The 25,413-nt window shown below is 35.2% G+C and overlaps 1 protein-coding gene and 1 pseudogene across 1 annotated transcript in view; both read left to right on the top strand.

Moving 5' to 3' along the window:
• LOC120240752 (ankyrin repeat and sterile alpha motif domain-containing protein 1B-like) overlaps positions 1-25,413 on the top strand; it is a 928,108-nt gene that overhangs the window by 117,263 nt on the left and 785,432 nt on the right. The gene's annotated exons all lie outside the window — the stretch shown is intronic.
• Positions 21,027-21,552, top strand: LOC120240763 (annotated as a pseudogene).

The following is a 25,413-nucleotide window of genomic DNA, read 5'->3' on the forward strand; positions in this document are numbered from 1 at the left end:
GGATGACAGCTTTGTAGTAGAGGCTGAAGTCTGGGATGGTGATACCTCCCGTTTTGGTTTTATTTTTCAGTATTACTTTGGCTATTCGGGGTCTTTTGTGGTTCCATACAAATTTTTGGATAGTTTGTTCTAGTTTTGAGAAGTATGCTGGTGCAATTTTGATTGGAATTGCATTGAATGTGTAGAGTGCTTTAGGTAGTAATGACATCTTAACTATATTTATTCTTCCTATCCATGAGCATGGAATGTTTTTCCATTTCTTTGTGTCTTCTTCAATTTCCTTCATAAGTTTTCTATAGTTTTCATCATACAGATCTCTTGTATCCTTGGTTAGGTTTATTCCGAGGTATTTTATGGTTTTTTGTGCAATTGTGAATGGGATCAGTTTCTTGATTTCTCTTTCTGTTGCTTCATTATTGGTGTATAAAAATGCAACCGATTTCTGTACGTTGATTTTGTACCCTGCAACTTGGCTGAATTCTTGGATCAGTTCTAGTAGGCTTCTGGTGGAGTCTGTCGGGTTTTCTATGTAGAGTATCATGTCATCTGCGAAGAGTGAAAGTTTGACTTCCTCTTTGCCAATTCTGATGCCTTTGATTTCCTTTTGTTGTCTGATGGCTGATGCTAGGACTTCCAGCACTATGTTAAACAACAGTGGTGAGAGTGGACATCCCTGTCGTGTTCCTGATCTCAGGGGGAAAGCTCTCAGTTTTTCCCCGTTGAGGATGATGTTAGCTGAAGGCTTCTCATAGATGGCTTTGATGATGTTTAAGTAGGTTCCTTCTATCCCAACTTTCTCGAGAGTCTTTATTAAGAAGGGATGCTGTATTTTGTCAAATGCTTTTTCTGCATCTATTGACAGGATCATATGGTTTTTATCTTTTCTTTTATTGATATGATGGATCACATTGATTGATTTGCGAATGTTGAACCAGCCCTGTAACCCAGGAATGAATCCCACTTGATCTTGGTGGATGATTCTTTTGATATGCTGCTGGATTCGATTTGCAAGGATCTTGTTGAGAATTTTTGCATCCGTATTCATCAAGGATATTGGCCTATAGTTCTCTTTTTTTGCTGGATCTCTGTCTGGCTTGGGAATCAGAGTGATGCTGGCTTCATAAAATGAGTCCGGGAGTTTTCCTTCGACTTCTATTTTTTGGAATAGCTTGAGAAGAATTGGGATTAATTCTGTTTTAAATGTCTGGTAGAATTCCCCAGGGAAACCATCAGGTCCAGGGCTCTTATTTGTTGGGAGATTTTTGATCACTGATTCGATTTCTTCACTCGTTATGGGTCTGTTCAGGTTTTCTATTTCTTCCCGTGTGAATTTTGGTAGTGAGTGTGTGTTTAGGAATTTGTCCATTTTTTCTAAGTTGTCCAATTTGTTGGCATATAATTTTTCATAGTATTCCCTGATAATTGCTTGTGTTTCTGAGGGGTTGGTTGTAATAAGTCCATTTTCATTCATAATTTTGTCTATTTGGGTGCTCTCTCTTTTCTTTTTGATAAGTCTGGCTAGAGGTTTGTCAATTTTGTTTACTTTTCAAAAAACCAACTCTTGGTTTCATGGATCTGTTCAATTGTTTCTTTGGTCTCTATGTTGTTTATTTCTGCTCTAATTTTTACTATTTCTCTTCTTCTACTGGGTTTAGGGCGTTCTTGTTGCTCTGCCTCTAGTTCCTTTAGGTGAGCTGTTAGATTTTGCACTTGCGCTTTTTCTAATCTCTTGAAATAGGCCTGGAGAGCAATGTACTTTCCTCTTAGCACTGCCTTTGCCGCAAGAATTCTGATATTTTTATATTTAAAATTTTCCTGAACATGTAGTGTTCTTTCAAACTGGCATTTCTTTGCACATTTTCTTTACCCTTTCTGAAATGTTTCTCTTCCTTTTGTCTTCCTGGAAAACTCCTACTCATTTCATGATTTGGCTAATAAGGTGAAGCCATCCATAGTCTTCCTAAGCAGAGTTAGGGTTTCTTTTTGCTTGGTGCAATAGAATTTTGTGCAAACGTTTTTTTTTTTTTTTTTTTTTTGAGAGAGAGAGAGAGCGAGAGAGCGAGAACGCGTCAGCAGGGGAGGGTCAGAGAAAGAGGGAGACACAGAATTCGAAGCAGCCTCCAGGCTCTGAGCTAGCTGTCGGCACAGAGCCCGATGTGGGGCTCAAACCCACAAACCGTGAGATTATGACCTGAGCCAAAGTCTGACACTTAACCGACTGAGCCACCCTGGTGCCCCTGTGCAACCTTGTTTTAAATCATTTATCTTTTGACAGTTATTTGCTTGTATGCTTATTTCCCTTCCAGGATGATCAGCTCTTTCAGAGTTAGGGAGGGGTGCTTTTAATTTTTGCCTCCTCTGTAGCACTTAGCATAATGCCTAATCATAGTAGATGCTGAATGAAAGTTGAATGAAGGAATTGATCTAGGATATAGAGTTAGGAAACTTGTGCTGAGGTCTAGCTTTGTTTTTCCCTTTGCTCCTTGCCTTGACAAAGCACTTGACTTATTGTTGCCTTAGGATCCTCGTGGAAAAACTGGATGTGATGAACTGTAAGGTTTCTAGGAATTTGAACATCTGTGATTCTTTTTTAAATAACATCCCTAACATTTCAAATAGAAATTCATATAAAATAAAACTATTTCCTACATTTTAACTTCCTAGCCCTTACTGCAATTTGTAATTGTGGGTGTCTTCAGTGTTTTTTATTTTTTAAAAAATTTGTTCTCTATAGACTGTAAGCTTTCAGAAGACAAAGATATGATTGTCCTGTTCTGCATTGTTTCCCAGTGTTTATTAGACTTACATGTGGAGACACACAGTAAGTATTTGATGAATAAATACATCCTGACAGTAGTTTTATGGATGCTTCAAAGATCCAGTTATTCTTTCAGACATTTTAGAAAAATATCTTTAATTCAGAATTTGCATATGGTCCTTATCACTGATGTAATATCACTTCCGTCTGCATGCTTGGAATGATTTTCCATTTCCTGTGTATTCAATGCTATTTCACTCCTTTAATTAATTCATCAAAATGTCTTTCTTTAATGAGGTTTTTCTGAGTTAATCTCTTCTTCCAAGTTTTAGCAACTTAGTGTATGAGAGCTGTGGTATATATAAGATTTTTTGTGTGTATTTGGGTTAAACTGTAAATAATTTGGGGCAGAGTTTTTGTGGCTTGATAAAACACTGTTACGTTTTAATGAGTCAAATTTAAATGATTCAAATCTACAAGCTGGCTTTCTCTTGAATACATGTGAATAAAAAAGTCAAGGACTTGGCAAAGATTATTTTAGATTTTGCCAAATCCGACATTTGGAAATGTAGTTTAAAAGTTTAACCCAATCCCAGACATCACTGCATTTATTCCTTTCTGACTATAAGTTGCAAATTGCCAAGAAACTAAATGAAAGATTTTCTAAACAATTAGATATCTTCTAAATAATCTGCAGCCTTTAACAGTAGTCTCTTATCCCCCCTGGATGTATGTCCAAATTAAAAAGTATTCATTGTTGGGGCACCTGAGTGACTCAGTTGATTAAGCACCTGACTTTGGCTCACGTCATGATCTCAGGGTTAGTGAGTTTGAGCCCCATATTGGGCTCTGCTGTTGGCATATAGCCCACTTTGGATTCTCTGTCTTTGCCGCTCCCCTCACCTCAAACATAGTAAAAATAAATAAACATTAAAAAAGTATTCATTGTATGGGGCGCCTGGGTGGCTTAGTCGGTTGAGCGTCCGACTTTCGCTTAGGTCATGATCTCGTGATTCGTGGGTTCAGGCCCCGCGTCGGGCTCTGTGCTGACTGCCAGCTCAGAGCCTGGAGCCTGTTTCAGTCTGTGACTCCCTCTCTCTCTGACCCTCCCCTGCTCATGCTGTCTCTCTCTCTCTCTCCTAGGGAAAAAAAAAAAAGTATTCATTGTCATTATTCCATCTTTGTGCAACAACTTCATGTCATTTATCTATTTACAACTTCTCCTTCCCTCCCTCCCTCCTCTTGTGTTCCTCTTTCAATGCCAGAAATGGCAGTGTGATTTAGGTTATAGGCTAATCCAACAGAATGTGAAGCAGGAATAGATCCAACTCTTTCTGAGTACTGTGTACTTCAAAGTAGATACGTCAGATATTTGCTGTGTACTAGGAATTGTGTCAAGTGCTTTAGTCCTTTAATGTGTTTTATTTTTTCCATTTTACTGAAAAGGAAATTGATACTCCTTGAGGAATAGGTAATTTTTCCATTTGCAAAACTCAAGTTTAGAGGCAGCACTGGGAAGTTCTGCCTGCAGCATCATGCATCCTACCTTCCTTGCATGTCAAGTACTCTCTGAGAACCTCAACAGCAGCATATTTGTGCCAGTACTCTTTTCATTAAGGTTTTGTTTAAGGTTGATGATGTCATAAATTTTTCTTGATCTCAGCTATGTCTTTTCCAGTTTGATAAAGATTACTATTTCATTAATATGAACCTGAGAGTGTTTGTAAGTATATTGAATGATAGAATAAGGTCTCCAAAAGATTTTGACATCATTCAATGAAAAGCTAAACTTTGAAGGATAAATGTAGTAGGAACAAATGTTACATATTGTGTGCAGGCCCCAGAAAACAACCGCACATACAATACTGAGACATGGTGTGGCAACACATCGTATGGGAAGCTTATGAGATTTTATCATGGTAAGCTCAATGTAAGTAGTGATGTGATTAGACTACTTTTTGGCTGCATTAAAGAAACAATAGTAGTGAGAATTAGGGCTGTGAAAACTCTCAAGTTTGTTTTATTCTGAATTCTGGTTAGACTCCATTTAAAATAGTTAATGTGGTTGAGGCAGAGTTTAAAGAGTTATGTAGATAGAATGAAATGAATTTAGACTAGGGGTTTCTTTTCTTTTTTAAAATTTATTCTTTTTTGAGAGAGACAGAGTGCGAGTTGGGGAGGGACAGAAAGAGAGAAGGAAACACAGAATCAGAAGCAGGCTCCAGGCTCTGAGCTGTCAGCACAAGGCCTAACACTGGGCTTGAATTCACAAACTGTGAGATCATGACTTGAGCAGAAGTTGGACGCCCAACCAACTGAGCCACCCAGGCGCCCCAGACTAGGAGTTTCTTTTTTTTTCTTTTAATTTTTTTTTTTTTTATATTTTATTTATTTCTGAGAGAGACAGCATGAGAAGGGGAGGGTCAGAGAGAGAGGGAGACACAGAATCTGAAACAGTCTCCAGGCTCTGAGCTAGCTGTCAGCACAGAGCCCAACGCAGGGCTCGAACCTACAAACTGTGAGATCATGACCAGAGCTGAAGTCAGACGCTTAACCGACTGAGTCACCCAGGAGCCCCTAGACTAGGAGTTTCTTAAAGGTGGGTAATGTGTCCTTCTTGTGTTCTTGGAATATAACTGTATTACCCAAGGTTCTTCAGAGAAACAGAACCAATAAGGTGCGTGTATACATATATAGAGAGAAATTCATTTTAAGGAATTGGTGACTGTGAAGGCTTGGCAAGACCAAAATCTTTAAGATAGACTAGCATGATGGAAATTCAGGGAAGAGTTACAGTTTGTCCAAAGTTGGTTTGCCTACAGAATTCCCTCTTCTTCCTAGAAGGTCAGGTTTTTGTTTTTGTTTTTGTTTTTTTTTTTTGTTTTGTTTTTTTTCCTATTACGGCCTTCAACTGATTTGATAAGGCTCTCCTACTTTATGGACGATAATCTGCTTTGCTTAGAGTTGATTTAAATGCTCATTTCATCTAAAAAATACCTTCACAGAGACATCTAGAGTAGTGTTTGACCAAATATCTAGGTACCATGGCTTCATTAACACCTAATATTAGCCATCATAACAGATCACTAAATACTTCTTGACTGAATTAATAAAAATATGAATGAAGTGTATGTAAGCAGTTGAAGGAAATGGCTGTGACTAGTTGTGGAAGAAAAGACTCAAGGAAGAAAATATACTTATTTTAAAATGTTGAAGAGCTTGGAGGTACTAGAGATAGTGAGGGAGGGCATGGGCTGAGTTTTGAAACAGAAAACAAAGGGGTAGATAGAAAATTTATATACAAAACAATTGAACCCCTCTTCCCATTTTTTTGCACACACTATCCACTAGGCGGCAACTTTCTAGGTAGGAGTTCAATATATTCTTCTCTGATAGAATTGAATGACTCTAAAGAAAAGACTTCCATATACGGGTATTTGGAAGTCCTCCAATGCAAGGTTACCTTCCAAACTAGTCACGTGAAAGGAAAATCCTTGTATCAACAATTTCTTTCATATTCACAAAGCTTGTAATCAGAATTATAGAGTTTCATTTTAAAAAATAAGTAGGTAGGAAAAGATAATGTATCTACCATTTAGAGACAGTGTTAAGTGATTTACATGTATTATTGAATTTAATCCTTAAAACAGTCTTATGAGGTAAAGTATTAGTAACATCATCTACATTTCTGATGTGTGGAAACTAAAGCTCAGATTAAGAAACTTGTCTAGTTACATAGTTTGTATGTGATTAAGCTAAAATTTAAATCTGACAGGACTGCAAGGAACATAGATTTGGAAGTTAAATGGAAAAAAACTTCAGATTATAATATATCCACTGTTGTGAAGAATTGAAAATAAGATCTTCATGGTTTTATTTTAAAGTGTTTACTTAATATTGGTATACTTACCATTTTCCTAAAGAGGTAGTTTCCAATATAAACCTAACAGTTTATAGAGAAGACGCAAAATTTACTAAATATTTTGGTGATCTGATTTCTTTTTAGATTATGGCACTGATTCCCAGTCTTGCATCTATAAATGCTAAGGGATACACAAAAACAATATGAATCTTTTAAAATTGTCTTCAATATTAAAGAAAACCTAATGAAATTACGTACTTACTTTTTATAAGGCTGTGCAGATGAACTAAAATATTAAGTGTATCAACTCCTGATATATTGTTGAGTCATTTGTGCCAATAAAAATGGTTATCAGTTAGTGGATGGACATTTCTTATTTTAGTTTTACATTGCTGATTTTTTCTCTTCTCCCTGTTTTTTTCTTCCACTGGTTTTTTAAAAATTAGAATATAGCATACATATAGAAAAGAGCACTCGGTATAAGTATACAACTTTATTATTACAAAGCAAAAACAAAAAACAAGAAAAAACCCATGCAATTACCACCCAGAATAAGAGAACATTACTAATGCTCAGAAATCCCCCCTTGTGCTTCCTTCCAGTTGGTAGTATATATTTTTATTGAATATATACCTGGGAATGGTATTAGGCTTTTTTTAAGAGTGTCTATACACATTTACACTTCTAGAAATATGTGAGTGCTTTCCATCATAACCATCATTTAGTATTGTTCGTCTTTTTAACTTAGCCATTCTACCAGGTATATCTTTTTTCATCTGTGGTTTGCCTTTTCACTTTATTAATGTTGTCTTTGGTAAATAGGAATTGTTAATTATTTTTAAACTTTTATTTGTTTTGAGAGAGAGAGAGAGAGAGCATGAGCTGGGGAAGGGCAGAGAGAGAGGAAGAGAGAGAATCTCAAGCACTTAAGCAAACATTTAAAATCACTGCTCTATCCCACAAGCCATGAGATCATGACCTGAGCTGAAATCAAGAGTTGAACACTTAACTGGCTGAGCTACCTAGGCTCCCCAGGAATTGTTAATTTTAACTAGTTAGAGGTATCAGTGTTTTTCTTTGTGGTTAGTGCTTTTTGTGTCCAATTTAAGACTTTTTGCCTGCATCAAGGTTACGAGTTATTTCTTTATGTTAACTACTAGAAGTTTTATTAGTCTTTCATAGGTAGATCTATTATTTATTAGGAATCGATTTTAGGAATGATGTGAGGTATATGTCAGTTTTCATTCTCCATATTGATATTCACTTGAACTAGTACCACTTATTGAAAAGATTATTCTTTTCCTACCACTCTACAGTGACACTTATAAAATACATATGTTCTGTTCCATTGGTCCATGTATTTATTCTTGTGTAAATATCACACTATTTTTTTCTCTAAATTTTATTTAAATTCTAGTTAGTTAACATACAATGTACTATTAGTTTCAGGTTTACAATTTAGTGATTCATCACTTACATGTAACACTCAGTATGCTTATCACAACATGGGCCCTCCTTAATACCCATCACCTGTTACACACCGCCCCCCCCCACCTTCCTTCCAGTAACCCTCAGTTTGTTCTTTATAGTTAAAAGTCTGTGTTATGGTTTGCCTTTCTCTTTTTTCCTTACTGTAATTTTTTCTTAAAAAATATTTTTAATCTTTATTTTTGAGAGAGAGAGAGAACGAGCGAGCAAAGGAAGGGCAGAGAGAGACACACAGAATCTGAAGGAGGTTCCCGGATCTGATCTAGGATAGGTTAGAATGGGAAGAAATGGAGAAATGGGGAAGAAAAGAAATCTTTTCAATAAGTGGTACTAGTTCAAGTGAATATCAATATGGAGAATGATAGGGACTTCTGTTGGTTTTTGTTATAATTCTGATGTGATGATGGCTTTGACTAGGTTCGTGACATGGGATGAGAAAGGACAAGTAATAGCAATCTTAACATTTTGATTCATATAGTATTTTATAGCTCATACATTGCTTTTATTTGATCTTTACAGTGATGTTGGTGAGTAGAAGATTTAAAGAAAGGATGAGTTGAATGGAACTATAAGGTTTGGCTTTTAAGTTACTGAGAGATTACAGGTGTCACTGACTTACGTGGAGGTTTTCTTTTTTTCCTCTTGTTTAAGAAGGATTACTGAAAATGTGTGTTATCTTCTTCCTTGAACCACCTTTGAATGAAAGAAGAAATATAAAAACAAATATAAATCAGTGATGATGCTGGAAATCAAGAAGAATGGCCTAAGGAGATCATAATTTACTTATTTGTAAAATTATAGGCTTAGATTAGATTAGGTGATTACTATATTTTTCAGATTTCTAAACTTCTGTTAATTATATAGACTTACAAATTCACATCTTCTTATGGTAATTTATTTCTTAGAAGAGACTTGGGAGAGTAAGTACTAGTATCATACCTTTAACAATTTATTTTTTGACTTATTACTCTTAACACAGTACTACATTTTTTTGGGAAAAGGCAATGGAATAAGGGGCAATGGTGTTGAAAATGCTAAGAAAAAAAAATCAACATTTAAGCCAGAATATGAGCCACAGAAATTACCTTACTGGTTGGGGCAGCAAATAAATAAGTCAGTGCAGCTAATTTTAATATAGTAAATCTTAGCTCAAATATGAAGAAAATTGAGTAATGGAATATGGCGGGGAATAAAGTGAATTCTGATAAAAAAAAAAAAAGGAAGGATAAGGAAAAAAATGATTCTCTTGAGTTCTATATTTTGATAAACATATGCTTGGTACTTTTACAATAGAGCTGTAAAAACTACTGTAGTGTATTTTTATTTCATATATTTGTATTTTTCACTGGGAAGATCAGACACAGAGGCAAATGGCTTCAATTCCACATCAAGTGTTCTTAGGTTCCCAGCAGTAGAAAGCAACTCTAGCTAAGGAAGCAGGAAAAAAATTTATTGGGAAGTTACTGGGTGGTTTACAGAATTTTAAAAGTAAAGGGCCGAAAACCAGGCTCAGGGCAGCATTAGGTGTCTAAACAGCAGGGTTTTCTCTTCTTGTCAGAGCTCCAGTTCTGGGACTTGATATTTTCATTCTTAAGCCACTCTACTTTAGGTCTAAATCTTGGAAACCATCTCTCTGGCAGAACTTGGATTATTAGTCATCCCTGTTTATAGGACAGCACAGCATATTGATTTATCGTCCCATCAAGAATAAATACAATAGAGAAGAGAGAGTTCTCTAAAATGCAACAGAGTGCTGTTACCAGAAGAAGGAAGAAATGAATTATAGGCAGCCAGATCCCACAAATGTTTACCATGTGTTCCAAATTGAGGCATAGGTCTAAGTAAAAGAACTTCTGATTTAGATGGAATAAAACCCTCTACCCACCACCACCAAAAACAAAACAACAACCCCGCCCCCCCCCCCAAAAAAAAAACAACGAAAGCCTTTCTTTTTTGGATGGTTTCTAAGCTAGTTTCTGCTTGTCTACTTTTGCAGCTTCTATTTTTTTTTTATTTTTTAAGTTTATTTATTTTGAGAGAGAGCGCGCGCACACATGTACAAGCAGGAGGAGGGGCAGAGAGAGAGGAGAGAGAGAGAATTCCAAGCACTCTCACTGTGAGTGTGGAGCCTGAGATGGAGCTTGATCTCATAAACCAGGTGATCATGACCTGAGCTGAAATCAAGAGTCAGATGCTTAACTGGCTGAGCCACCCAGGCTCCCCTTGAGTAAGTAGATGACTTCATATGCTTTATGAAGCATTTAAGCATATTCTGGCTTTTCCCCTGCTTCTTACTTTTCTTCAGAGGTATAGTTATATGTAAACAAATTTCCAAAAACTGTGATGTGCAGCTTTCACTTGGCTGCTAAGCATTTACAGCTGCCAGGATTCCTCAACTATTCTTTTCCACACTGTCCAGGATGTCTTGGCACTGACTGTTCTGGAACTAAGACCAAGACTGCTCTACTTCTTCAAACACTATATAAATAACTCATTTTTCCCCTGAGTCCACTTTTCATATACAGACTTGAATAAAGGTCAGTTAGGAGTCCAGGAGGGCAATCTATAAAGGATGCTGGGGTAGAATAGAAACATGGTACTAGATAGCTCAGTTTTCTGTAATGTGAAAAAAATCTATATTTGTCCCCTTTCCCACTAAAGTAGATAGTATCTTGGAGTGGAAAAATTATTACGGTTGGACAGTACACTTCTACTGTGTGAAGTAAGCTTTGAGTTTTATTTAAAGAATGTAGATTTGAAAGGGAAATCAATGATTTGCGTATATAAGACACTCATATACCTGTTTGGTTCAGTTTCTCACACTACTCATTTATAATAATGCTCCTTGTCTGAAATTGGGGGCACAGGCGGTGGTGTGGGAGGGTGGAAAGATCACTAGGCAAAGTATCAAAAGGCAGAAGCTGTGGGCTTAGCCTTAGTTATCTCTACAGATTCCAAATTTGGAAAAGAGTAGTAGAGGAAAGCTGTAGTTGTTCTCTATAGCTGCTCAGGATCTAGGCAGGTTAGAACTAACTTATTAGTGTCTTGAGTGCATTCTTCTGCTTTGGGAAGTAATGATGATAACTAAGGATGAAGACTTTCCTATTTGCAAGACACTGTCTCAGGCTTTTAAAATATGTCATCTAAATCACCTGGCAAGTCTCCAGGGTAGATGATGTTACTTTCATTTCACAGGTCAGGAAGCTGTCCACAGCTAAGAACTTGCCCAAAGTCACACAGCTAGTAATTGCAAAATCTAAATTCAAACCCACATCCTATCTAACTCCAAAGTCCATGCTCCTTCTTTCTTTAAGAATTTTATAATTGATATAAGACCTGTTATTCATCTTTGTATCCTATGTCTAATTCAATATCTGTCACAGAGTATGGTAGGAGGGAAGGTTAAATGAATGTGAACAAAGGCACAAGATATGAATACTCAGGTATATTCCACTTAGTAATACATAGGCCAGTGTTTTGAACAAGGAGTATGTGAAGGAGAGTTGTGATGTTATTTTGAAAGTTAAATTGAGGTGAGATCATGAAATCCTTTCTTTGATGATTAGGTCAAAGGATTTTAAATATTTTCAGCAGTCATTGTGAAATCCCTAGAGATTTTTTTTTCCGTAGGGAAAAAGTCAAGGGGGTAGAACTGTGTTTTCCAGCGTCAGGAAAAATGAATGGATTTTGGGGATATTGAGATAGAGATTCTAAGGAGATCATTGGCAGGGCCTGGAAATAATGATTGGGCTTTGGAGAGAGGTCAAGGATTGATAAGAAATTTGAGAGACACCCACATAGAAAACCAGAAAAAAAAATCACTATTTAGAGACTAGTCTATGTATGAATGAGTGAATAAACGGCACAGCCCACAGGAAATACGGTGTTAAGTGTTAGTTCCTCACAAGGTTTGCCTCTATTCCTTGTGACATCTGGGTGTAGGGATAGAGAATTTTGTACCATACTGTTCTTTCCATCTGGTCTAGGAATATTGAGTGAGCTCTCTGGAGACATCTGCTAAGGGAGATGAATCCAGTTTTTCTTTCTCATGTTGGCTTCTCCACCTTTATATTTTCTTTCTTTCATTCCCCTTCTCCCCTACTGGATTCTATTTTCTCACAGTTATTGCTGCAGTAAAAATGTTTAGTGGCATGGTGTGAGGGAAAAATAGAATGAACTGTATTACACTTGGATGTTGAGTTGGAAGATGAAAGCAGTGTATGAGATTAATCTGTTATTCTGTATTAAAATCTTGGTATTTCCCTAAACTTGAATGGTATTTTATATCTTTGATAAGTGAATAACATTCATAGTATTTAGCTGCATTAAGCAAGAAATATGAACAAGCTAGACTACTTAACATTATAGAAAACTTGAGACAATTTTTAGGACATATTTGCATTGGCTGAATAATAGCACTCTTGTTCAGGTGACTGTTAGATAAAAAGAAAAATATTTTACAGCATATGAACTCGATTCTTTAGCTGTCTTAAGTCTACCTTAGTGCTTTTTCTTACTGTTGGTATTGTATAAATAACACAGATATTCTGCTTTAAATGTACCTTAGAAATCAGTTCGGTGCCAATTTTGACTATGAAGAGCCTTTCATGTTTTTCCACTCTGAAACTTACTCTGTGCTTTTTTTTTTTTTAATATCCTTTTAGAAATACAGTCCTGAAATGCTTTGTTTCCTTTTTTATGCATAAGAGCATGCTCATTGGAAGCATATTGTGTGTGAAGATTGTCACTTGTTCAATCTTGTGCACTGATGGTGAGCAGAAAATCTTTTTTAGCCTTTTTCTTTGTAAAAATGATTTTTGCAACACCACTCCAAATATTCAGTGTTAACAGTAAAATTACATCTAGAGCTATTACAAAGAAGAATAAGAGAAAACCATGTTAAAAATGAATAATGCATTTATTTTAATCTTTGGCTGCACTCCTCCACCAGCTTCCTGTTTGGCTACTAAAAAGAGTGCAGTAAAATTCCCCAAAAGTGTTAATTTTTTTTCTGGAACTGCTCCAGTAGCATGTCAAAAGAATTTTGAAAAGAACATTCACTTATGTATAACAGCTTTGGAATACATAATAGGATATATTAGTATGCTTTTAAAAGGATCATGGGTAGAGCATGAAGAATATGAAAGTGTATGAACCCCTTTATTATTGTTCATGATTAAACCAAAATTGTTTGCATGTGAACAGATTTAATTGTTTACAAAATCTGCATAACACTATCAACAGAATGAGATGATGGGGGATGGAAGCATAAGAGCTTTTAGCCTGGTTATGATTCATAGATGTTCATCTAATAAATTGCTTTTCCTGGATATAATCTGAAAAAAATAGCAATGAGAACAATTAACTACTTATAGACAGCTAAAAATAATTCTGTTGATTCTATATGTTTCATTATGAGTTAATCTGAATTAGAAGAGTGACAAGACTTAGAAAATGAATAAGGTGTCCTTAGATTCTTTAGGATGGTCAGTGACAGGGTAACCAGAGATATCTCTTTTTAGAGATTGCTCTTCTTAACAATTTGATTTATTATATAAAGGATTTTTTTAAACATTGATTTTCTTCCTTTGAGTGATTTTATGAAACTAGGAAAGAGATCAACATGATCATTCTCTCTCAAAACTGTATTTGTTGTTATTTTACAGTTTATACCTTAATACATCTATTTTCAGTTTCTCCCACAGGTGTCACTCTACACTGGTCAGATATGAATAGGTCTTTGACAATATGTAGAGTTGTGTTGTTTAGGGAATATGCCTAACAACTGTGGTAGTCTTATTGCTCTCCTAATCCCATCACACATTTGAAACCATTCTCCATGTATCCTCCAGAGAATTCTTTCTTTCTAATATATAAATTGATTAAAGCAGTAGACTATTTAAGATTCTTGACTTTCATGACCCCAGCCTTTGCACAGAGTCTTCCCTATGTATGTACGTATGTATGTCAGCAGCCTTATACCTCCCTCTACCTAGAAGATAGTTTTATTTTTGTCTTTCTTTTGTGTCTTTTTTTGTTTGTTTGTTTCTAGGGGAAAAAAACACTTAAGCACTCATCTCCTTTTTATGAAACCTTCTCCAGACTTTTACAGGCTGATTTGTTCTGTGTTTTTTTGTCTTTTGTGTCTTCAACTGTATATGAGATAGAATTTTTAAAAATATTTATTTATTTTTGAGAGAGAGAGACAGAGCATGAATGGGGAAGGAGCAAAGAGAGAGGAAGACACAGAATCTGAAGCAGGCTCCAGGCTCCGATGCAGGGCTTGAACTCACAAGTTGCGATATCATGACTGAGCTGAAGTTGAAGGCTCAACTGAGTCACCCAGGCACCCCAAGATAGAATTTTATCATAACACTTTAAGCACTTCTCTTTGGTGTCAATGTTTGTGTTTCTCTTCTAAACTCAGAACTCCAGAGAGGAAATCCCAATAAATATTAATCTTGAGGATTCAGGAACACAAGGTCATAATTCCTAGAAATTCTTGGGAATTCCTAAAATCATAAGTTCTTAAAATATTTCCAGCCATCTTTATATCCTATATTCATTATAATGAATATCTAAAATTTTGTATACTATATGAGAAATTTTAAATTTAGTAGTATCATAAAGAACTGCAACCTCCAGTGAATAGTCAGACACAAGAAAACACCAATGAAACCTCATCAAGGTAGAAAACTTCTGCACAGCAAAGGAAACAATCAATAAAACTAATAAGCAACCGACGGAATGGGAAAAGATAGTCGCAAATGACATATCAGATAAAGGGCTAGTATCCAAAATCTATAAGAAAATCGCCAAATTCCACACCTGAAAAACAAATAATCCAGTGAAGAAATGGGCAGAAGACATGAACAGACACTTCTCCAAAGAGGACATCCAGATGACCAACAGACACATGAAACGATGCTCAGCGTCCCTCCTCATCAGGCAAATACAAATCAAAACCACACTGAGATACCGCGTCTTGCCAGAGTGGCTAAAATGAACAAATCAGGAGACTATAGATGCTGGCAAGGATGTGGAGAAATGGACACCCTCTTACACAGTTGGTGGGAATGTAATCTGGTGCAGCCACTCTAGAATACAATATGGAGGGTCCTCAAAAAATTAATACTAGAACTCCCCTATGGCCTAGCAATAGCACTGCTAGGAATTTACCCAAGGGATACAAGAGTGCTGATGCATAGGGGCACATGTACCCCAATGTTCATAGCAGCACTTTCAACAATAGCCAAATCATGGAAAGAGCCTAAATGTCCATCAGCTGACGAATGGATCAAGAAGATGTGGTTTATCTATACGATGGAATACTACGTGGCAATGAGAAAGAATGAAATCTGGCTATTTGTAGAAATGTGGTTGGAGATTGAGGATGTTATGCTGAGCGAAATAAGTCAGGTAGAGAAAGACAGATGCCATGTTTTCACTTATAAATGGAACAGGAGAAACTTCATAGAGGACCATGGGGGAGGAGAAGGGGAAAAATAGTTGGGGAGAAGGAGGGAGGCAAACCATGAGAGACTCTTGAATACTGAGAACAAACTGAGGGCGATGGGGGCGGGAGAGAGAGGAAGGGGGGTGATGAGCGTGGATGAGGGCACTTGTTGGGATGAGCATTGGGTACTATGGGAACAACTTGACAATAAATTATGAAAGAAAAAAAAGAAAACACCAATGAATAGTTAGTGGGTTTTTTCAAATTACATAACATTCATACTTCCTACCTAGAAATCTAACAGACCACACAGAATCATGTGGCGAATAGCTACTTACTTTGCTTCCAAAACTTACAGGATTTGTATAAATTATGCATGTAAACATGTTCATATTTATTTTATTTTCAAGAGTGATTTACTTTTAGCAGCATACAGGGCCATGAATATATACATAACTTGACAACAGCTGCAAACAAGACTGACCAATTAACTAAATTGTGACCGTCTTTCTTTTATGTTTGCCTGCCCTGTTAGCAGTGTTGACCTGAACCTTCTACTCCTGGTGTTGTGTCAGCTCTTCTACTCTTGCTGCTAGCTTGATGTCTGTATATTCCTTTAGCCAGTGAGGTCTCCATGTTGTTAAGCTTAAATTTTCACAGCAGAATTATAATACTTTTCCTAGTTCTGATTTTCCCTATTTCTTGACTGATTTTTTGGAGGGTGGGGGATTTGGAATTCAGAAAAATATAAATTTTCTAAAAAATGCTGGAAACTCATTCTTGTATGGAAACAATCTCCAATGCTTAGTATATCAGACATTCAGTAAAGTTTTTTGAGATATTTCTGAAGTGAATATTACTTTGTAGTCCTAAAGAATCTAACATCGTATCTGGTACATAGAGATACTTATGATATTTTAATGATTATATCTGTGGTTCTTTTGAATCAGGGTCATGACAAAGTTGAGCATCAGAGTTTAGATTTGGTAATTGCCACCAGAAGTTCCAGGTTACCTTATGTTATTTTGGTGGCTTGGGAGCAGATATCCTTTTTTAGCTAAAATCTAGGAGAAAAGTCTTAAGATGGATAAAACTCACCAAGGACTCCCTGTTTTATGCTTTTGTAGAATTCTATACCTGTCTTTTATAGAGTTTGTTTCTATGGCCATTGATTACTTATTTGTCTGATTATTTGCTTGATGTTTGAATTCCTGATTGAGCTTTCTAAGGGTGGGGATTAGTTCTTTTATATTTACAGGTGTGATCTTGGAAGGTGCTCATTAACCACAGCACATGCATGGAAAGGGCAGCTCATTATTTATTGTATGCATAAGTGAATGAAGGAGATGGCAATGTGAATGAAGAATACCCCAGGATCTGAGACTATTTTATCTAGATCCCTGAGAGATTCTGAAGAACACAGTTTGAAAACCACTAGCACATTCCTTGATACAGGCTGAATAACTATGTCAGATGGTCTTGCAAAATATTTTCTCTATGTAGTACTGGTAGTGAAATGTTATTATCCTAATTGTTTACCTTTTACCCTGTCTGTTTTAGTAACATGTTTCATCCTGCCTATTTTAGTAACATGTTTCATTATAAGAGATAGTGCATTATTAATATTGTCATTGTTCCTATTATTTACTTCCTTGTGACCTCTTTATAAAGAGTATTACACCAGTTTCAACTTACTAAGTATTTTTGCTTAAATAACTCCTAAGATATCATGATACAATGTTCTTCCAAAATCAGAAGATTAAAAAAATTCCTTGTTTAGATTCTTAGTGTCTCCTCCTTGATTAATGTAACTAGTTTTGTGACATAGAATAGTAGATATATTAATTCTTGGGATGCTTTACTTATGTCCTTATTTTATCATGGTGATCAATTGGGGGTAGGGTGAGGGCAGAAAACTTAATTTGGAAAAGTTGAACTAAAAGGAATTAGATGCCAGAAAAGGCATCTAATCTTCTGAATAGGTATTTTAGATTAAAATTCCCTGAACATGTTATCATTAAGACTTTCCTCAACTTGTTTTCATTGTTTCTAATACTGAAGACCAAGCCAACATACTAGTTTTCTGTATTCTTTTTTTTAAAATGTTTATTTTTGAGAGACAGAGAGGGTGAGCATGAGCAGGGAAGGGCAGAGAGGGAGACACCGAATCTGAAGCAGCTCCAGGCTCTGAGCTGTCAGCATAGAGCTGGACATGGGGCTCGAACTCACAAACTGCGAGATTATGACCTGAGCTGAAGTTGGATGCTTACCGACTGGGCCACCCAAATGCCCCTAATTTTCTGTATTCTGATGATTTCTATGGTATCAAGTGATCAAGATTAAAAAAAAAAAACAAAACCAGTTTAGTTCCACACAGGACTGGTTTCTGGAGCTGGAAAATGTATGGGTGGAAAGCAGCTACTCAGTCAGAATATGTGGTTGTTATCACGGAAAACTAAAAATTATACTTAGAGTGAAAATGTAGATGTTTCATTAGTACAGATTTTTATTGCAAGTCAAATAGGAAGTAGAATGGAAGAGCATATTATTGAATCTTTTGTACTCTTTAATTTTCATTGGATTTTTTCAGGTGTTTTTTATTTCTTTTAGTTGTGGGGAACTTGATCTAGTGTTTATATTTGTGGCTGATTTAGAGTATATTGAACTAGCTAAGAAGAATTTTCCCCATACGTATTTGTCAAAAGCAAAAAAAAAATCTATCAGTTTTGAACTTGACAACAGAATCTTCACTGAAAAAGAGCAATCAAACACATTTAATCTACTCATACAAAATTAACTCTATCCCTTAAGTCACTTAACATAATTGGTATATTTCTGCTTAGGATTGTAAAATCTTCCAACTATTTTGTAAACATTTAAAACGGAAGACAAAGGGTTGGCTCAGTCACCTAAGTGTCTTTCATGACTCTTGGTTTTGGGTCAGGTCATTATCTTGGGGTTTTGTGAGTTAAAGCCAGGTGTAGGGCTCTGCGCTGGCAGCACGGAACCTGCTTGGGATCCTCTCTATCCCTCTCTCTCTGCCCCTCCCCCACTCCCTCTGTCTCTCTCTCTCTCTCAAAATAAATAAACATAAAAAGGAAGACAAAAATACCTATTTAATATTTATAAAAACAGAATTATTGATGTCTTTTGCATATTGAAAATTTGAGTTAGATGATAGAGAATTCAGTTTACTTTGAAGTTATACATTTAAAATAAATGCTATAGCAAGAAGATGGGACTTTCAGGTTACTAGGGGACTTAAGATAAATGTTAGAGAAAATAAAGAGTTTATAAAAATAACCCAGAGATGACAAATGGACTTTTTAAATCTATATTTTTATGTTGAGGGGAGGGAGTAGAAAAAGCCCCTATACTAGGCACTACTCACTGGCAGCTTCTTGTTCCATTGAGTTAAGCAGTCTATACATTTAATGCAATCCTTATCAAAATCCCAACAGTATTTTTCACAGAACTAGAATAAAATGTATATGGAGCCATAAAAGACCCTGAATAGCCAAAACAATCTTGAAAAATAAAAGCAAAGTTGGAGAAATCACAATCCCAGATTTCAAGATCTACTACAAAGCTGTACTAGTCAAAGCAGTATAGTACTGGCACAAAAATAGACACACAGATCAGTAGAACAGAATAGAAAACCCTAAAATCATGATTACATGGTCAATTAATCTTTGACAAAGCAAAAATATGCAATAGGAAACAGTCTCTTCAAGAAATGGTGTTGAGAAAACTGGACAGCTATATGCAAACTAATTAAACTAGATCACTTTCTAATACCATGCAGAAAAATAAGCTCAAAATAAATTAAAGACCTAAATGTGAGACCTGAAACAATAAAAATTCCAGAAGAGAGCACAGGCAGTAATTTCTCTGTCATTGGTCACAGGAACATATTTCTAGATTTGTCTCCTGAGGCAAGGAAACAAAAGCAAAAATAAACTATTGGGACTATATCAAAATAAATACCTTCCACAGCAAAGAAAACAGTCAACAAAATTAAAAGACAGCATACTGAAAGGGAAAAAATATGAAAATGACATATCCAATAAAGGCTTATTAGCTCAAATACTTAAGGAACTGATACAGCTTAACACCAAAAAAACCCCACAAATAATCTGATCAAAAATGGGCAGAAAACATGAACAGACATTTCTCCAGAGAAATGGCCATCCAGATGGCCAACAAACACTTGAAAAGATGTTCAACATCACTCATCAAGGAAATGCAGATCAAAACTCCAATGACATATCACCTCACATCTGTCAAAATGGCTAAAATCAACAACACGAAAAACAAGTGTTGGGGAGGATGTAGAGAAAAAGTAACCTTCAGATACTATTGGTGGGAATGCAAACTGGTGAAGCCACTGTGGAAAACAGTGTAGAGGTTCCTCAAAAAATTAAAAATTGAGTACCATATGACTTAGTATTGCCAATACTGGATATTTATCCAAAAAAATGAAAACACTAATTTGAAAAGATATATACACTCTTATGTTTATTGCAGCATTATTTATAATAGCCAAATGATGGAAGCAGCTCCAGTCACCATGGATAGATGAATGGATAAGGCTGCAGAAGTTATCAACCATATGTTATATTATCTTATATAATATTATATTATCTTGCTGAATCTGTAAGAAATTATTTGCAATGAAACCAGTAAACCTAAATCACTGTTGATAATATGGTTGTCAGATATAACATAATTATTAAGAAACGTTTCTGAAATGTCATAAAGAGGAAATAATACTACAGCATTAAAATTCCAAATTATTTGATCAAGACTTTGGGGTGAAAGTAAGAAGAGAAAGATGCAAGTTATGCTTTGTTAAGGGTGAACATAGTTATAATCTAATTCTTGACATCAATAAGAAATACTGGTTTAATGTATTTGTAAAAACTAAAGGATTAATGATGTAATAGAAATAAAATGTTAAGGAAAATTTTTGAAAGAGGAATAAAGAAATGAAAAAATCTTAATTATAAAAACTGAAGAATTAGTACAAAGAACAAGGAAGGATAATAATGACTATATAAAATTCAGTCACAAGAATAATACCTGGTGTGAACACATTAAAAGACAAAGCTTCTCAGATTGTAGACCAAAAAAATCCAACTACAGTTATGACTGTTTTTAAGAGATGTGGCCAACATAAAATGATAGAAGGAAAAGAAGTGTATAGTCAACACCATACCAGTTAAATGAAAAGAAAGAGAATGCTTAGGTAGCAATATTAATAGCCAACAAAATATAATTCAAGATGAAGAGCATTAAATTATATTAGGCTGTAATTTTTTGGTAATAAAATATGTAATCTATTAAGATGATACATCATTCTTTTGCTTAACTGAAAAACATAACAAAACATGTGAAGCAAATTTAGAAATACAAAGAAAATTTGGTAATAGTTCATAGTCTTTCTCTTCCTGTTCTCCACCATGGTGCAGGGTCAAGATGAAAAGGATAACCCCTTGCAGGAACTTTGCATCTGCAAGCTTTGCCTCAACATCTGTGTGGGGGAGTGGAGAGACTGACCTAGGTGGCTAAGGTGCTGGAGCAGCTTACAGGCCAGACCCCTGTGTTCTCCAAATCTAGATGCACTATTAGATCCCTTGGCATCAGGAGAAATGAAAAGATTGCCATCCACTTATAGTCCTTGGGGCTAAAGCAGAAGAAATCCTGGAGAAAGGTTTAAAGGTGCAGGAGTTTGCGTTAAGAAAAAGTAACTTCTTCAGTGCTGGAATACTAGGAGCACATCTGTCTGGGGATCACATATGACCCAAGCATTGGTATCTATGGCCTGGACTTCTTTGTGGTGCTGAGTAGGTCAGGTTTCAGCATCACAGACTAGAAGCACAGGACAGGCTGCATTGGGACCAAACACAAAATCAGCAAAGAGGAGGTGATGCTCTGGTTCCAGCAGAAGTATGATGGGATGATGGGATCATCCTTCCTGGCAAATAAATTACTGTTTCTATCCAAAAGGCCAACTTTTCAGTGAAATGTGGAAAAAAAAATTCAATCACAGCGATATACTGTGTATGGTAACATTTCTTAGATTTTGATGATGAAGTAGAAAAGCTAAGGGTATAGATGGTATGAATTATGCAAGTAGTAAGTTTTAAAAATATACATCTCATCTTTAAGAACAGAGAATATACTTTTTAGTGCTTATGTAACATAAGAAAACTACATCCTTGTTTTCAAAGAACATCTAAAGAAATTTGAAGTTTAATAGTTATTCTCTCTGACTATAAGTGGTAAAACTAGAAATATATCATTAAGAGACAACAAATTTAAGTACTTATAAATTTAAAAGCAAGCACTAATTTTCAGGGTAAAAAGGAAATAACAGGGAATTTTATAAACTATAATAATTGAAATGAAAATACGAGTTTTTAAAACCTAAGTGATGCGGACAAAACCATACTCAGCAGAAAAGTGATAGTCTGTTATGCTTTCACTTTCAAATAGGAAAGATTAAAATAAGCACTCAACTAAAGAGCTAGAAAAAAGAATGCAGTAATAATTGATGAATTGTTAAGAACAGAAAATAGTATATTAGTAAACAAGTACATGAATAAGTAACTCATCTGATATTTGATAAAAATAAAGATAACTATATCTTTGAACATGACAATAAAATAGACCCTCCTAGGCAAACTGAAAGAAAAAATAATACAGAACATTAGGAATGAGAATGGTGATAGAATTGCAAATATAGAAGATAATAAATATAAAAATATGTAGTTTTTATTCAATGAGAAAACATAAGTAGAAATAATTGATTTCTTAAAAAATGCCAATTACGGAATTCATGCATGTCAATGTTGACTGTATTGATAGATCAGTAACCATAGAACACATTGGAAATTATAAGTGTTTACAGAGTGCTAGTTCTAGATTATTTTACATGTGTGTTCTTTCAAATTTTCAGATAACACTTTAATTTCTGTTAGTTGATTAGAAAAAGACAGAAAACTCTTCAGTTTACCTCTGTTATCAGATTGAGATGAGAGAGATAAGAAAATTGGAGACCAATTTTATATATGAGGATGCAAAATCCTAAATTACAAATAGCAACCCAGTATCATATTAAAAATATGTATACCATAGGGAGACAGATTTAATTGTGGGAGTGTAAAGATGATTCTTATCAGGAATTGAATATGTTAATGTATTAAAAAGGAAAATCTATGTAGTCATAATTTTATCCTAAATTAACAAACCATAGCAGCATTCTGGATTACTCTTTCTACAGAAAGATTACTGATGATTACTCTGTGTCATGCACTGAGCAAACACTTTACATGGACTATCTAATGTAATCTTAAAAACCCTATGAAGTAGCTAGTACTGGTATGCTCATTTTATAGATACGGAAACTGAGGCACAGTGTGGTTACATAATCTTACCAAGGTTATGCAGTTAGAGATGGAACCAGCATTTGAACTTTGGCAGTTTGAATCCTGGATCTATTTTTATCTATTATGTTATTCGTTTTCTTTTTGTTTATTACTGAAAGAACAAAAGCTTCCATTAATGTGGCAAAAAGATATCCATGAGAATCCAGCAGCAAAGATCATACCAAATGGTGAAATCCTACCGGACATGCCATAACATTCATCAATAAGACAAGAATCATCCTCTCATTATTTTAGTGGTTCTAGTCAATGCATTTGCTTATGGGGAAAAAAATCCAGTATAAGGTCAGCTGATTAACAGTTCCATCTGCAACCTGAAATCCTCCTTGCTATGAAACATAACATATTAACATACTCCAGGGATTAAGTGTAGATATCTTTAGGATACCACTATTCTGCCTAGCACAGTATCTTTGGAAATATTGTCACCTAAGAAGAGAACTGGAATAAGAAGAACAACTGCCACCAAAATCAGTGTTTGCATAATAGTGAGAGATTAATCTGCCTTGTGAATTGATTTATTTTTCAGAAATTATATCCAGGTAGAGAAGAGAAAATGAGGGCTGGGAGAATGTTTTATACTTTCAGACCTAATGACAAAGTTGAAACTGTGTTGAAATAGATGTTCTAGTTCTCATATTTTCTTAACTCTGGTTCTCTGTATGGGTACAGATTCTTTCTCATAATCTAAAATGCTGTCTTGTGGCATATATTATCTATATAGTAGAGAGATCATAAGTTGTGTGATTATAACTCAAGGAGTTATTTCTGCTCACAGTTGGCCAGTTCTGGCTTGCTGTGTAAATATTATTGAAATTTGCATCAAGTGACTCAAGGTGCATATGATTCATTAGAAAATACTTGGTTAGTGTAATTTTAGCTATAGTGTTCCCTTTGTAAACTTACTTATGTAAAGAGTGCATTTATAGTCTCCAGTGTGACTAGGTAGTAGGTCTATTACATAGCTTTGCTTAGAAGATGACAAATTGTTAAATTTTCTGTGACTGAATCAAATGGGCATTTATTTACCACACAGTCCGTCAATAAACACTGACTTGAAAACATTACAAAAAGGAATATAAAAATACCTCAGTAAAAAAAGACACCACTGCCCTTGCAGTACACTGTAATGGAAATATCTCATCATGCATTTCATTCATGGTAGAAACTTCATTCTTTTGCTCTTATCCTATCATATGCATACCTCCTCCCGTAGGTTTTATTTTAGACATATCTATTTGAATTTCCTCCCTCTTTTCTATCTGCTACTATATCTCCATTAGTTCAGATTTCTTTGTTCCTTCCCTAGACATACTAGCCTGACTCCCTGCCACTAATTTGTGCACTCTGTTCCAAGTGTCACAAGAACTCTCATTCTAAAACACTGATCTTGTGTCTTTCTGATGCTTAATATCTGTCCAATAACGCTCTTAGTTTCAAGTTGCCTACAGAATAAAGACTAAGCTTCTTGACATTTATAAGCCACTTCAACCTGCGTTTTCTTCCCTTGTACTTTATTGTCTTTTTGTTTTTCCTGGAAGGGAGTACATGATAATTTTGACGTCAAATAATTCAGAGGTGAATGATGTATTTTTGCAAGCATTTTTTCTATATTAATTCAAATCTTAGACAATGGGAATAATAATAGCATCTGTCTTTTAGTTGTATGGATATGAATCTGTTAATACATGTAAAAACACTTAGGATATTGGCACACAATATTCTGCAGTTTGCTTTTTTCACTTAATATGTTTTAGTTAACTTTCTTTTTTATTTTCTTCCAAGTTTTTACTTCTCTGGAATGGAGATATAATCTCTCATTCTACTGTTCCAAGAAGAGGAAGGAATCTAAAAACCTAATTGATACAGATTTTCAACCAATGCTACTGATTATTTTAATATTCCATTCCTTTTTATTTTTGAGTAGTATTCCATTGTATGGATATATCATGATTTATTTATCCTTTCACCTGTTAATGGACATTTGAATTATTTCAGTTTTGGATTATTATAAATAAAGCTTTAGGAATACTTATGTATAAATCTTTGTGTGGACATATGCTGTCATTTCTCTTTAATAAATAACTAGAGTGAAATGGCTGATTGTATTGTAGTTAAATATTTAACTTTTTAAGAGACTACTGAATTGTTTCCTAAAGTCGTTGTACTACTTTATGTGGCTACCTGCAGTATGTAGGAGTTGTAGTTGATTTATATCCCTGTCACCATTGGTATGTGAAATCTTTTTAATCATGGCCATTCTTTTTTTTTTTTTTTAATGTTTTTTATTTCTAGGTGAGAGAGAGAGAGAGAAAGAGACAGCGTGAGCAGGGGAGGGTCAGAGAGAGAGGGAGTCACAGACTCCGAAACAGGCTCCAGGCTCTGAGCTGGCAGTCAGCAC

This window comes from Hyaena hyaena, unplaced genomic scaffold (assembly GCF_003009895.1).
Source record: "Hyaena hyaena isolate Hyena2069 unplaced genomic scaffold, ASM300989v1 scaffold_261, whole genome shotgun sequence".
Classification (NCBI taxonomy): Eukaryota; Metazoa; Chordata; class Mammalia; order Carnivora; family Hyaenidae; genus Hyaena; species Hyaena hyaena.